The following is a 14843-nucleotide window of genomic DNA, read 5'->3' on the forward strand; positions in this document are numbered from 1 at the left end:
CCAGATCTGCCGTTCTGGGAAACACAGTTGACTGACAGCTCCAGCTGCCGCCCTTCTGATCCACCCTTGTGTTCCTGCCACGCTTGCCCTGGGCTGCTCCCAGCCAAAGATGGGCAGGGGCATTCATGCAGGCTCATTCCTACAGACACGAGGGTCTAAAAACACCTGTTTGAGACTTTCTGAGGACTGCCCTGCGGCCTGACACTCCTCCTACCTACTCTCCCTTCTCCTACCTCATTTCAGAGCTGTTGGACCCGTATCTCTGTCTAAAGACCCTGGCTTCCTGCCTTTTTTTTCTTCACAGGCATCCCCCCCCCCCAATAAATCTCTTTCATGCATGTGTAATACTGTGTTGGTGTCTGCTTCTTAGAGGACCTGAACCAACATAACTCAAGACCTGAATCTTGAGTAGTATCTCAAAGACACATAGAAATAATTCATGGCAGAGCTCAGCAACACGGACAACAATTTTGTCTGGCAGGCCAGTCAAGGCTCAAAAGGTTAGTGAATAAACTTCCCAACCTGCTTAAAATCATCTGTCCCTTTCACAGTGGCTAGCCCTGAAGACTGAATTCTTCTCACCAGTTTCCATTGCTAACGTGCTCTGACCATTTTAGAAAGAGCCAGGGCCTTGTACTCGTGGTCCAAAGCCTTGCCACACATTATCCTCACGATTGGATGTGGGGAGCAGTTCCAGGCTGAGGTCAGTGAGACTGGCGTTCTGCGGAGGGCCAGGCTTTGAGGAGAAGAAATGGGGATTTTGAATACAAGGCACTGTCCTTGCCTTGTATCAATACATACCGTAGAGTTTGGGGTACACACTTCTATGGAGGCTCAAAAAGTGGTGGGCAGCCTTCAGAAAGGGCAAAACAAGTTTTCTTTTTCTTTCTTTTTTTTTTTTTCCTCCCCTTTTGGAAAGCTGGGGGTGGAGTAACGGTACTGGAAGCCACTCCTGGCTCCCTACAGAGAAACCCCCCCAGACTCTGAGGATCTTTGCTTGGAGATGGAGGTCAGGATGGGTGCTGGAAAGCGGGAGGTAGGAGCTGTGCCTAGCTTTCCAGCAGAGCTTTCCATATCGTGGTCCCCATGGGGAAGAGTTGGGAGTCCTGGGGAAGAGGTGAGGAACAACGCGCAGGAACCTCAACGGTGGGACCAGGCAGGAGACCGGAGCCCTGGCCGTCACCCACCCACACAGCGCTTCTCTGCTGATGGCCCATGTCGCCTGCCACTCCATGAGCACAGCACTCGCCAAAGGAATCCCATTTTGCTCAGTTTGGGTCCCGTACCTTCACCTGCCAGCACTGTGCTAGGCCTGGGAGCTACTGAGATGAATCGTGAGTGGCCCTTGCCTTTTGAGAGCTCGCAGAGTAGAGGAGATATCAGAAAAAGGGAGAAAGATAGGGGCGCCTGGGTGGCGCAGTCGTTAAGCGTCTGCCTTCGGCTCAGGGCGTGATCCCGGAGTTATGGGATCGAGCCCCACATCAGGCTCCTCTGCTATGAGCCTGCTTCTTCCTCTCCCACTCCCCCTGCTTGTGTTCCCTCTCTCGCTGACTGTCTCTGTCAACTAAATAAATAAAACCTTTGAAAAAAAAAAAAGAAAGAAAAGAAAAAGGGAGAAAGACAAATAGAAATGCCATGTGGTGGCACCAATCGCAGAGTCGACGTGTCCTGGAAGGGCCATTGAGGCTCCCCAGGGGCAGTGGCTTTGAAGCTGGGAGTTAAGTACAAGCAGGAGGTTGCCAGACAAAATCAGGACAAGGAGAAGATGCAGACCCAGTCTCAGCGAGTGAAGTCCCCAAATTCCAAACGCACGCGTACGGATGTCAGAATGGCCAGTTTCAGTACCATCGGTACTGTTTGCTCCTGCAACAGACTGGAGCGAGCCAGCACTCTCTGTGAGATGGGGCTAGTCGCAGGTGTCCGACAGCGGGGTGCTGAGCGCTAAGTAGCTGCGGTATGCGTAAACACTTTCTAGGCCGTGGGCAGAGCTAGCTCTACCAACACCCATGGCTCTGATCATCGGTGTTAGAGCTATTATTACTCATGAATTCAGTGCCAGGGGCTCACGCAGGCGAATAAATCAGAGCCCAGCCCTCAAGGTGCCCTAGGAATAACAAGTCACGCTCCCACGGGCTTAAAACGTGCCACCTCCGTCCCCAGGGCTCTATGTGTGTAAATTGTTTCACCCTCACGACAACCCGAGAAGCGGGTTCCTCTCAGCTTGCAGGCGGGAGAGTGAAGCACGGGGCAGGGGGGAGGCGGGGAGGGGCGTATGAAAACTTGGGCAAGGCCCCACAGCTGATAGTGGCAGCGTCCAGATGTGAACCCAGGTGAGCTGGCTCCCGGTGACCCACTCTTCACCACCGTCCCCTCCAGGGAAATGGACCAGTGAGCAGCAACCATACTACGGCGTCAATACTGTGAATGCAAGTTGAGTGAGGACAGGGGATAGTCCGCGAAAGCTTCTTGGAGGAGGTGGTCCCTGAGCTGAGTTCCGGTGAGGAGGAAGGGGAAGGGGCGCTGGCAAGAGGAGTGTCCAAAGGAAGACCCTGAGGGGTGGGAGGGAGCAGAGTTTCTGCCCTTCAGTGTGGGACAGGGGTGGAGAGGTGGGCAGAAGCGGGTCCTGAAGGCCTCGGGCGCCATGCTAAGGAGACAGACTGTCCTCTGAGGGCAGCAGCGACTGTGCTGGAAGGCTCGCTCTGACCACACCGTGAAGGGCTAACGGGGAGAGGCGGGTGTGGGGGACCACTGAGGGCGGAGAGGCAGTTGGGGGACCAGCACAGAGGTCCAGCTGCCATTCCTGGTGACTGCACAGATGCAGAGTGTGAGGACGGCTCACATACAGCAAACCAACGAGGAAAGAGAAAGCAGAAGAGAAATCGAGAGCAACTACGGGGTCCTGGCCTGCATGACGGGGTGGGTCAGGGTGGCAGGCCCCAGGACCTGAGGAGGAAGACCCGGGGCCTCCCCTGTAGGGAAGGGCACAGGAAGCAGAGCCCGGAGGTGATGGACCAAGAGTGAGCCGAGGGGAAGGAGGGAGAGAAGCGAGCGTCTGCCCAAGAATCCAGGCAAGTTGAAGGGCAAAGGAGATAGGTCAGACACCAAGAATCGACTTCGACGGAGTTCCAGGTACTTAAACCCAGGCTTAGATATATCTAAAGACCGTGCTTGTCCCTGTGGTTCTAAAAGTCCTTGTTTTCAGTCTTATTTGTCCCCAGTCTTCCTTTGCCAAGATTTCACACTTCGCTGTCCCACTCACGTAGAACTGTTTAATGACTTTCTCAATATCTTCGTCTGCTCGTCACTGTTCCCTGCACACGCACGGGTAATGGGACAGGGAGGAGGTTCTGCTGATGGGTATTTGTAATGTGTTGAGACTGATAAATAAACCAATAAACACACCACTGCCGTCACCACTAATAATAGCAACCGTTCTCAGCTCCTGTTTATTGAACATCTATTATGCCCAGGTGCTCCACTGGGAGTTTCACAAACGTGGCCAATAAACGGAGTAGGAATGACATTTCTCTTTTACAGAGGGAGAAACTAAGGCTTGAAGTTACACGAGGAGCTGAGGATCATACAATAAACAGTAGTTAGCAGTAGAGTATCTGGGTACTACCCACCGAGGGCCCAGCCTTAGGCAGCCCTTCAAAATGTATTTGCATCTACCTGACCCGAGATCCTTGCTAGGATTCCTGGGGAGAGAAGAGCTGTGCGCCGGAAGTAGAGGGAAAGGGGCAGAGCACAGGCAACAGGGTTAAGTGGACTCACGTCAGGGGAGGACTGTTCCCGAGCCCAGGATTACAAGCTGTTACTGTGCTCTCAGTCAGTCAGTCCCGACAGGCTCTTCCAGAAAGAACAAGCACCTGAATGGGTGTTCATATTTGTCACAGAGGTTTACCCAAAGAAATGGGTGGCTCAGATGGTTGAGCGTCTGCCTTCGGCTCAGGTGGTAATCTCCAGGTCCTGGGATCGGGCCCTGCGTGGGGCTCCTGGCTCCGTGGGGAGTCTGCTTCTCCCTCTGCCTCTCCTGCCTGCTGCTCTCTCGCTCACAGGAATAAATAAAATCTTTTTAAAAAAATAAAGAAATGAAACACATGATACAAAAATTCCTGGCGAGCTTTCTTTCAGGAACACAGCTTACAAACCCTTTGCTCACTTGCCAACTATTTACCAAGCACCCCTGGAATGCCAAGCATTGGGCTAGGTCCTAGGGACACAGCGGCAAACATAACCAACCACACCAGTATGAGACAGAGAGGAACAGAGGGTTCCCTGGCCCGAACTGTCTCTGTGGGGGCGACTTGAACAATGAGACTGGTCCACGGAGGAGACGGAGGGCCTTTTGGGCAGACGTGTGGCTTGAGCAAAGGCCTCTTGCTCCACACTATTTTCGCCACCTCTTGGCACCTCCATGTCTTGCAAACTCCAAGTCACCCCTGAAAACTCGGGCAGGCTTGCCCGGCTGGGTGGCGGAGCTTTCGGGTGGGCTTCCTCTGGACATGTCTGGAAAAGCAGGTACTAACAGGTGGCCCAGCTCGTGCATCCCTCTCTGGTCTGAGCCCTCTGGAGACAAGTGGGGAGACGTTGAGTTCTGTGTCCCCGGAGCTGGCACAGGGCAGGTCCTCAATAAACGCAGTGGAGTCGATGTCTAGGGTCAATGTCAGGACCCTTTAAGTAGTCCGGGACGATACTGCCCTTTTAACCACTTCATGGTTTGTTTTTGAGGAAGACAGATTAGAGGCCTGAGCTCTGCCACCATGACTGGAATGTATCACTTCCGGTTTTGTTTTCCTCTCGTATCAAACGACAAAGTCAGATCAGCATTGTGGGCTTGGGATGTAATATACAACTTATCAAAGTCCTTAAGTAGGATTGTTTGTGCTGGAGCAAGTCCAGGGTTTGCCTACACCCTGTAGTCAAGATGGCGCAAAGAGAGCTCTTCTAGAAGGGACGTCACCAGCACATTTGGTTTTTATTTTAGTTAACTCACCCACAATTCTGTGACATAGTGTTGCTCTTGTCTGTAATTCACTTGACGCTTCATTTTTCAACAAGAACACAGTTCGAAGTTTCTGGCACAGAATACAAGGGTAGCTGAATGATAATATTTAACATCCATCGAGAACTTGACTTTTTGAACGGGTAGAAGGATCACATGGTCCAAAAATGAAAATGATAGAAAAAGATGTACATTGAGAACCCTGTCCCCCACTCATGCTTGTATCTGCCCCATTTTGTACCCCTGTTGTCTCCCCATGAGCCACCGGCTTCAACAATTTCTGATCTGTCCTTCCAGTGTTTTTTATGTGAGTTTGGATTCTCAGAAATGCATCTTCAGCATCTATACAAATGATCATATGATTTTTCTCCTTAGCTCTATTTTGATGAACTGTCCTTGCATTTTTAGAATAAGCTGCACTTGGTCATGAAGAATTATTCTTTTCGTATGCTGCTGCGTTCTGATTGTTAATATTTTATTTAGGATTTATGCATCAATATTCATGTTGGAGATTCATTTATTGTTTCTGTTTTTTTTTCTACAGCCTTTGTTATCGATGTTATCCTAGTAGGGTTAAAAGAAGAAGTTGCCCTTCTTTATCTCTGCTCCAGAACAGTTTAAATGGTCTTGGAACCATCCATCCTTTAAAGGTTTGGCTGAATTTGCCCAGGAAACTTTTAGCCCTGGTGCTTTTTAAATATTGACTCCTTTATAATACTACCTAGCTTTTTCTATGAAAATTGGCTTATTTAAATGTTCTGGAGTTGGTTTCAGTAAAGTATATTCTCCTGGAAAAGTATCCATTTCTTTCCAATTTGCAAATTTAGATAAAGTTGCATAAAATTGTTTTCAAAATTTCCTTGCTTTCTGCATTTTTTCTTCTTGCCATTTTCTTTTTTGCCTTTTTCTTTCTTCCTTGATTTCTGAGAAAGTTTATCTGGTCTACTGATTTTGCCCCAGTGATCCAGTTATTTACTTATTCACTCTATTTTCTCCCATTATCTACCTCATTAATTCTTATTATTTCATTTCTTCTGCTTTCCTCTGGTTTATTTTGTTGTCCTTTTTTCTAACTTTTGAGTTGATTCTTAATTCCTTATATTTCATTCCTTCTACAGGCTATGACATTGCCCATCTGTGCTGCTTTAGTTCAATCCTTTAGATTCAAAATCTAATTAGTAGTAGTATTTTCATCATCACTGGTTTTTAGAAATTCTGCACTTTGAATTTATACTTTTCCTTTGACTCAAAAGTTGTTTAAATGAAACCTTTCTTAAATTTCTGATTTTATATCAATTTTAAATTTTACTGCATTGTGAATAGAAAACATCCACATTACCTCTACTTTTTGAAACTTACTGTGATTTCATTTGTGTTCATCAGCATATGGCCAATTATTGTGGCTGTTCCACAGGCACGCAAAACAAAAATATGTTTTCTATCTCCAGGGCACATAATTTGATATATATTCATAACATCTACCTTTATGATTCTGTTACATAAGTCTTTTGCATCCTTATTCATTTTTGGTCCAACTGATCTGAGAGCACGTTGCTATTCCTGAGATGTGGAAAGGCTGGGGAGGAGCCAGTTCCAGGGAAGAGTGGGTATGGAAAAATCATAAGGTCTGTTGGAGATGTCTGTTAGATCATCTCCAACCAAAAATCATTCTTGCCAAACACTAATTTGAAAAGATATGTGCACCCCTATGTTTACTGCTGTGTTATTTACAAAACCCAAGATATGGAATCAACCCAAGTATCCATTGACAGATGAATGAATAAAGATGTGATATATACATGTATGTGTGTGTGTACATGTATCATATATATACCTAACATAAACACACACATATATAATAGAATATTAGCCATAAAAAAGAATGAGATCTTGCCATTTTCAATAACATGGATGGAGCTAGAGGGTATTATACTAAGTGAAATAAGTCAGGCAGAGAAAGGTAAATATCATATGACTTCACTTGTACGTGGAATCATAAAAACAAAACAAATGAACAAACAAACAAAAACAGAAACAGACCCATAAATACAGAGAAGCTGATGGTAGCCAGAGGGAAGAAGAAAAAAAAATCACTCTTGCCATAAAGAAAAGGGACCCCCAAAATTGACTAAGGTCTGTATTTTCCAACTTGTATTGGTACTACTTGACAGGAGAGTCAATCTTTCATTTAATCAGATAATTTTGTATTGTTTCCTAATTTTTTTTAAGTAGGCTCCATGCCTAGCATGGAGCCCCACTCAGGGCTCGAATTCATGACCATGAGATCAAGACCTGAACCAAGATCAGGAGTCAGACACATGGGGCACCTGGATGGCTTAGTCAGTTAAGTGTCCGACTCTCGATTTTGGCTCAGGTCATGATCTCAGGTCATGAGATTGAGCCCCACAACCGGTTCCATGCTCAGTGGATTCTCTCCGTCTCCCTCTGCTGATGTTCTCTCTCTCTCTCTCTCAATAAATAAACAAAATATGCAAAAAAAAAAAGAATTGGACACTTAACTGACTGAGCCACCCCGACACCCCTCCTAATTTTTTCATATATGGATTTTTCCCCCCACATCAAGCAAAAAATTGAGTCCTCTTTCACATTTCTATGGTGGGTAGGACAAGGTCCTATTGATGACTCGGAGGAATTTGAGATGGTGATGTTCCTAATAATACCATTTGAGCACTGACTCTGAGCCAAGCTCTCTTCTAGGCACTCTGTATGTCTGAGGCTATTTAATCCTCACATCAACTCATGGCATCCCCATTTTACAGATTCAACAACAACAAGGAAAGTGGAGGTAAAAGAACTTCCTCAAGTTGAAACCGTGAGTGAAGGCAGAGCCAGAACCCCAACCTTAGTCACTCTGCTCTGCTGCCTCTTTCAGAGACCGGCTCATCCACGGGCTTCATTTTATTGGTGTGGAACAGACTCAAAGCTGTCGTGTCATCCGGCAAACTACTAGCAGATCCATGAGGTTTTGCCCTTCATCCAGAGCCTTCCCACCATACAGCACTAACCCTCAGGTGCAGAGAAGCAGTATTTTGTCCTAGAAAGAGGGTGTGATTTGCTGGATGATATGGACTAATCCTTTGATAGCAACTCCTGCTTGCCTCACGTCATAGTACCGCAGAGCTACCACAGCTCAGGCAAAGAAAGAGGTTTTCAGTTGAATGCTACTTGAATGATGTATACTTTCAACTTCTGAACAAATAATTCAGTGTAAAATAAATTCAGTTTTAATATGATTAGGATACATAAAACAACAAAAAATGAAGATTCTACAAGGGATAAATGCTCTAGGTGAGACGACTTGCGTTTCTGATAGGCATCTTCTGCACTCTGCAACGCCCATGCACGTGACCTTCCTTCTTCGTTTATGGGTTGTGGGTGTGAGGCTTGGAAACAGGCACTTTCCCAGGACAGGGAAGAACTGAAGACAGCCCATGGAAAAACACACTAATCAACCCATGGGGGTGAGGAGAATCATTAAAAAACAACGCAGAAACGGTGAGTTTCTTGTATTGTCTTCAAGTCCAGCTCTCAGTTGTCAAGAGTGACCTAACATTTCCCTACATAGCTTGGCTTTGGAGGGCAAGATCTGTTTGTTTTGTTTTGCTCCATCCCATACTTATTCCAGTAATTATGAAGAGAGAAGGGTTTAGGACATGTGGGGAGGAGAGACTGACCCAGTGTATCAACTTCACTAAGAAAGGACATAAGGGTTTGGCAAAATAAGACAATTTCATTCTGAAAGTGTAAAGACATCCTATACTAATGGAATTATTTGGCTTGCCAAAAATCAAAGTTGTTCAGCTGAATATGGCAGGGACCTAAGCCCTATGGCTACAGATGGTACCCCTGTACAACTCCATGGAGCCTTCTAGAAACAGCCTAGGGAAACTGATTCCAATGCTGGAGCTGGTGGTGTTCCCCTTGGATTCATTCATGGTGAGCAGCAAGATGGGAGAGACAAGCCCAGGAAACCTGTCCTCTACTAGCACAGAATCTCTGGGAACCTGTGATGGTTCTCTTGAATCATGACATCAGGAAAAGACTTGTCCAAAGGTAGTCCCACAACCTGCCTGCTTTGGGGCCTGCAGCAGAAACGCAATAAAATGCATTCCTCTCATCCTCAAGTGCAAACTGATCTCTCAAGCCTTGTCACCTCACATTTGGTGGATGCCAAATGAAGAGAGGAGCGGCTGAAAATGTAGGATGGATTCCTTGGGAGAGGTTCTAGACTCTCTTTTCTCAGTTTGCCTGGTTTTCCTTTCAAATGAGAGGCTGAAATGCTTGAGTTGTGGTCTGGCTCAGATTCTAAGGCATCGCTTCGGTGGGGGTCTCTAGGTTCACTGACCTAAACATTCTTGTTTGCAAAAGAACATTCTATTTAAAAGGAAGTGTGGCCAATTTATACTTTACCACATAGATTATCAGGAGTCTCCTCTGTTGCACCAAGTGACAAAGTTGAGCTGGGAACTCTTTCACTTGCTTCCAATTTAAGTCATAAATTAAAATGTGTCTGGCAAAAGTGGGAAAAGGGTTGAAAAATGGTGAGTTTTGCATGAAACCGAGTGTCGGTGTTTTCTGAGCACCTCAGAACTTCAGGTTTCATAGGGGGCTCCAAGTTCATTTTGTTCAAACCATACATCCAATGGCTTCCAGTATTCTGGGTAATCTGTTTGGTGGGTGGTCTTCTCTTCCCATGAAGGACACGAGTTATCTGAGGGCATCCATAGCTTACGTATTACCTGAATCCAGCCTTGATCAGTGTCGCTTTGTTACAAAGAATGGAAAACCACTTAATTTAAATCCTTTTTAATGAATTTATTGGAAGGAACATGTAGGTTTCACGAGGAGTAGAAAGATAGCAGATGGTTTTCCTCTCTTCTCTTTTCTCATTTCTTATTGTCTGTTTCTCTCGGCAACTAGCTCCTTCCTCTTGCTTTTCCAGCTTCTGCTTCATTATGACTTTTTGGCTCTCATACAGGACACCTGCTTTTGTTTTCTGGTTGTTGTTCGGGGTTTTTTGTTGTTTTTTGGTTTGGGGGGTTTGTTTGTTTTTTTACATTTACCTTATTTTTATCATCATGTCCCATTTTTTCTGTGGAGAACCAGCCATGGGAATTGGTTTGGCAGTGGACGCTTGACTTGACCAGAGCCAACAAGATACGTTGAGACCTTTGCTGAGGTTTCTGAGAGATGGCTTGTGAGTGGGAGCGGACAGGGGGCTGGCTCTGCCAACACCATCCTGCTTCTGGGAAGCCCAAGACTAATGGCAACACAGCAGTAGACCAAAGGGATAGAGGCAGCTACATCCTGATGGCAGTTTGGGAAATTGAATCCCAGTTATATGTGAAGCGTTTCATGAGCCAGTAACTTTCTTGCTGCTTAAGTCATTTTGGATCGGGTATTCTGTCAAGCATAACCCCCAAAGTCCCAACCGATATAGCCATCAGCCCTGGATTCTCACCCAGCCAACCCCATTCATCACCATGACCTTGCAGTTCTAGTTTCCTCATTGGCTTAGTTAGGAAGGGCATGCTCAGGAAGGAGTAGTTTCATGTGGTATGTAGGGCTAGCCTTTGCAGACCTAAAAGTGGGGCAGAGGGAGAGGAAGTAATTACCTTCTTGCATTTATAGTAATTAGAGTCCTTGATCTGACAATTAGCCTAATCGTATTTTCCCCGTCTTCAGTAAGGTCATGAATGTCAAAATCTGGGGGATAACATGAAAAAATCACTTCCAACTTCACAAATAATGCTTGTGATGCTTTTTCATATGCAAGTCTCATGGAAATTTAGAAAATGAGGGGTCTGTTTTGTCATTATTCTCTTGTGGATATGTCAACAACTTCAAAAATGTTTTCAATATGCCAACTTTAATTTTAAAATTGAAGACAATAGACTAGCTTGAAAGCTCAGATTTAAGTCACAAATGAAAATGTATCTGGTAAAAAGTGCATTACATCCTATTTCTTCATTATGAGACTAACTTAATTCTTTGATTTAAAAATATCTCCACTTTCATACATCATGATTCAGACAATCTTTTCCCACACCTCTTCTTTCAAGACATCTAACTTATTTCATTAAAAAATAATAAATCTCAGGCTCAGAAATTATTTCTTAGCCAAGAATTGTACTAGTGACATTGTTCATTGTTCCAATTAAAATTTAAATTTGTTTAGGAAGGGCAAGGACAGGACTTTCATATACATGTTTAAGTTCCACATCTAACATTTCATTTCCACCAACATACATAACCTGTGTTGACATCACAAACAGTCCAGAGGCAGCCCGAGAAGAACGAGCCCTTGGGCTCCGTCTCTGGCCGTAGAGTCTGCTTATGTGACATTGGCAGATTATGACCTCTGCAAGCCTCTGTTGCTTCACATATAAAGGACTGATCTTATATCTTTATAGATAATAATACTGACCTCATAGCTCTAACGGAGTAAATGCGTGGTAAATGTAAAGCACATAATTGATACTCGGTCTTATTTACCACCTATTACTTAAGGTAACAAATACTTGCCCTTCATAATAAAAACACCCACAACTCACAAATGCCCATTTCCTACCAGTTGCCAACACCGCCGTAAATCTGCCAGAGTTACAAAATCAAATCTACGCTTTTCATTAATTGAACTGTTACTACCCTCTTAATGCTACGGAAATGTCGCATTCTGCTACTAGCGGGCCATGTGACCTGGGACAAGCACCTAAGCAAGGCAAGTTGTGCTTTTGCATTTGCAAAATGCCAAGACCAGACTGTCCTACTCGTATTTGTCCTAGATGAATGTTAAGGTCCCCTCCAGCTACACCATTCTTATCTGTGCATCTTAGAATTCAGTTCGGTGGCCACGTGATGCCTATGAATCATCATGGGATAATTACATCCTGATTTCAAATGTTCTTCTCAGAGGAAAAACCACTGCCATTTAAACCTCATCTCCCAGACAAGTATCAACATCAGGATAAAAGGAAAGAGAGAGTGAGGTGATATAATGGTCTCATAATTCACAGGCTCAGAGTTTGTAATTTTGGAAATCTCTAAAAGTTATTTCTCAAAACTTGAGGACGAATGTTGTGACATAGGGGTGGTCAAAGAAAGGTGTGCCCCAGGTCGTGATGGACGCCTCTCCACTGGGCTTATGGTCTACCGTTCCACGTAACAGCTCCGAGCCCAAGCTGCCTTCCTTATTGGAAATGCTAATGATTGGTATACTTCCATTTTTCTGAAACTGCAGAACAGAACTGTCTCATTAACCATTCCTTTGGTATTTACTTTGAAACCAACTGTGCATTTCTTGGCCTCTTCACATACAATCGATGCCAACTCCCACGCAATTCCACGGAAGCCTTGTACAATTTTCACTTGCTCTGCCCCCCTTTTTTTTCCTTAGCCTCCCCTCTATTACCTCACAAACGGTGAACGTTTCAGAAATTACAGTGCCCTTAGAAGGTCTCTACACATTTGTCTAGAAGACATTCGGGGGAAAAATGCAAAAGATGCCTTCTCAGGGAAGTGGGGAAGAGCGCATAAATTAAATTTCTCATGGACATGGCCCGAGAAGAAAGTGCGACGTGTGAAGAGGCCAGATTCTCTCTGACAGATGGCACGCCGTGCATGCTGTGAGCTGGGCAGTGCTCAAGGGCTTGCGCCATTGCAAATACAGAAACAATAAAACTGCTTATTGATTTTAAAGAGATCTGTAATTAAGTATGACATTCTAACAGATAAAAGTTTACCAAGGCAGAACAGCCAGGATTTAAGGGGTCTTAAAATGAGATACTATTTAATGGATACAAATGTCATTCCTAGGATGGCAAAACTTGAAGAACTCCACCTTGTGCGCGCGCGCGCACGCGCGTGTGTGTGTGTGTGTGTGTGTGTGTGTTTATGTCTGAGTGCAAGAGCATGCATACAATTCATCTAAAGTTTTAAGCGGTGCGTGCCCATTTGAAATTTTCTTGAGATTAGAAAAGCAAAGGTTGCTACCCTTACATTCAGTTGCCTTGGGCAAGCAAAAAAAAAAAAAAAAAAATCTGTCAAGACCCAGGTCTTCCTGTTAAGGCTAGAGTTGAGAAATGCCCTCCAAATGCCTTCAAGTCAACATTAGCTATGACAGAAGCAAGACTATTATTTAACAGTAGCAGCAAATGTCAAAAACAAACTGTGCCTGGCGTTTTGACAAGACACTGTTGAAAGAGAACCACTTTTTCAGCACTTGTGTAACCGTGGGGGAGAAACTTGACAATTAATATCCTGAGGTCTGGTAATAGGATTTCCAGGCTGCTTGGTGGTTTCCTTCTGATACACATAAAAGGAGTAGCAAGTGGCGGACGTGAGCAAAAAAGAACCTGAAACGAGGAGGCCCGGAGAAAAGGACTGATATATCAGAAATCAGGTACCTACGGCTAATTAAAACGTAACTCCTTCTTGGGGAAACCGCAGTCTCACAGTGGTGACACTGTGAAGTATGAGGACAGAGCCATCATCCCTAGGCAAAAATAAGCTGCTGACAAAACCTATCTCCTGTTTCCCACATCCTTCCTTCCCTCTGGTGCCCTCACGCCGTCCTGTGACACCTCCTCTGAGCTTCTCTCCGTGAATGACACTCCCCGCCGAACCTGGTCAAACCTCCAGCCCAACAATCAATTACTCAGTATCACCACAACGAGCCACTTTATCACCCTACTTCCTTAGGAACGTGGTTCTGGAACGTAACCCGACAAGTGAAGCTGTGGATGGCGGTGGGGATTTGTGCATTCCGTGTCCTTTCATTTTGACAGAGACATCAGGAGGGTATCTTAATGCAAAGGAAATGCAAAAAGGCAAGGAACAAATACATAACTGGATGCCTGTTTATATTACATATGATTGCATGTGACGTTCAGAGGCTCTAAGAGAAGATGGCAGCATATCCCACTTCATAGATGAGAGTCCTGAGGTTTAGAAAACTTGGGGGACTCGCCCAGGGTCCCAGTCTATAAGGAACCCGTGTGGCATTCAAGTCTGGGATTGTGGGATTCCCAAGGCTGGCTCTTTCCCTGATTCACTCTGACAAACCTCGGGATCACACCTGGATCAGCCTCAGAACATTTTTTTTTTCAAGGAAAGTCTGAAAACGATGATGATTGCTAAATGGGGACGCTATGAACTGTGGCAGATGGGGCGGTCTCAACTTGTAAGCCTTCTAGAATAACCCCCACAGGCAGCTGTGGACTCTTCCAAGAAGCAGCATGCCCTGCTTGCAGGCTTTATGGAGTCATGTAAACCCTCAAAGAGAAGTCAGTCCCCATGCTTGACGTCCTACCTCCCACCGCTGCCTCTATCTCCCATCTTCGCTGCTTCCAGACTGGACTCGGGTTCTCCAGCGTACATTCGCCTGTCTGCCCATGTTGTTTTCCTGTGCGTCCCACGCCACCGAGAAATGCCCTCCCCTCCTCGAGTTTGAGCCTTCCTTCACACCTCAGCAGGACCTCTGTCCCCACCCTTCGGAGGCCTTTCCTGACCAGCGGGTTAGCTCCATGTTCTTACTCTTTCAGAATGTCTCATGTGCACAATCTGTGCAGATGCCCCCAGCCCAGTACTCGGGTACGATGGGGCACATCAAATACGGTACCACCCGGCACTGCTGATTCCCACAGGCGGCTCCCAGACTGAACTTTTTAAAAGGTCAGAAGTCAAAAGCGGTTAAAAAAAATGTTATCACCTTTCTATCCTGTCAGACTCTCACATGGGACTGTGCCTGTGGAGGCTGTGGCAGAACATCTACTGCGGAGAGAGGCTCGAGGTCCCCGTGCAAGCGTTCACGGAGCGC

This window comes from Ursus arctos, unplaced genomic scaffold (assembly GCF_023065955.2).
Source record: "Ursus arctos isolate Adak ecotype North America unplaced genomic scaffold, UrsArc2.0 scaffold_1, whole genome shotgun sequence".
NCBI lineage: Eukaryota > Metazoa > Chordata > Mammalia > Carnivora > Ursidae > Ursus > Ursus arctos.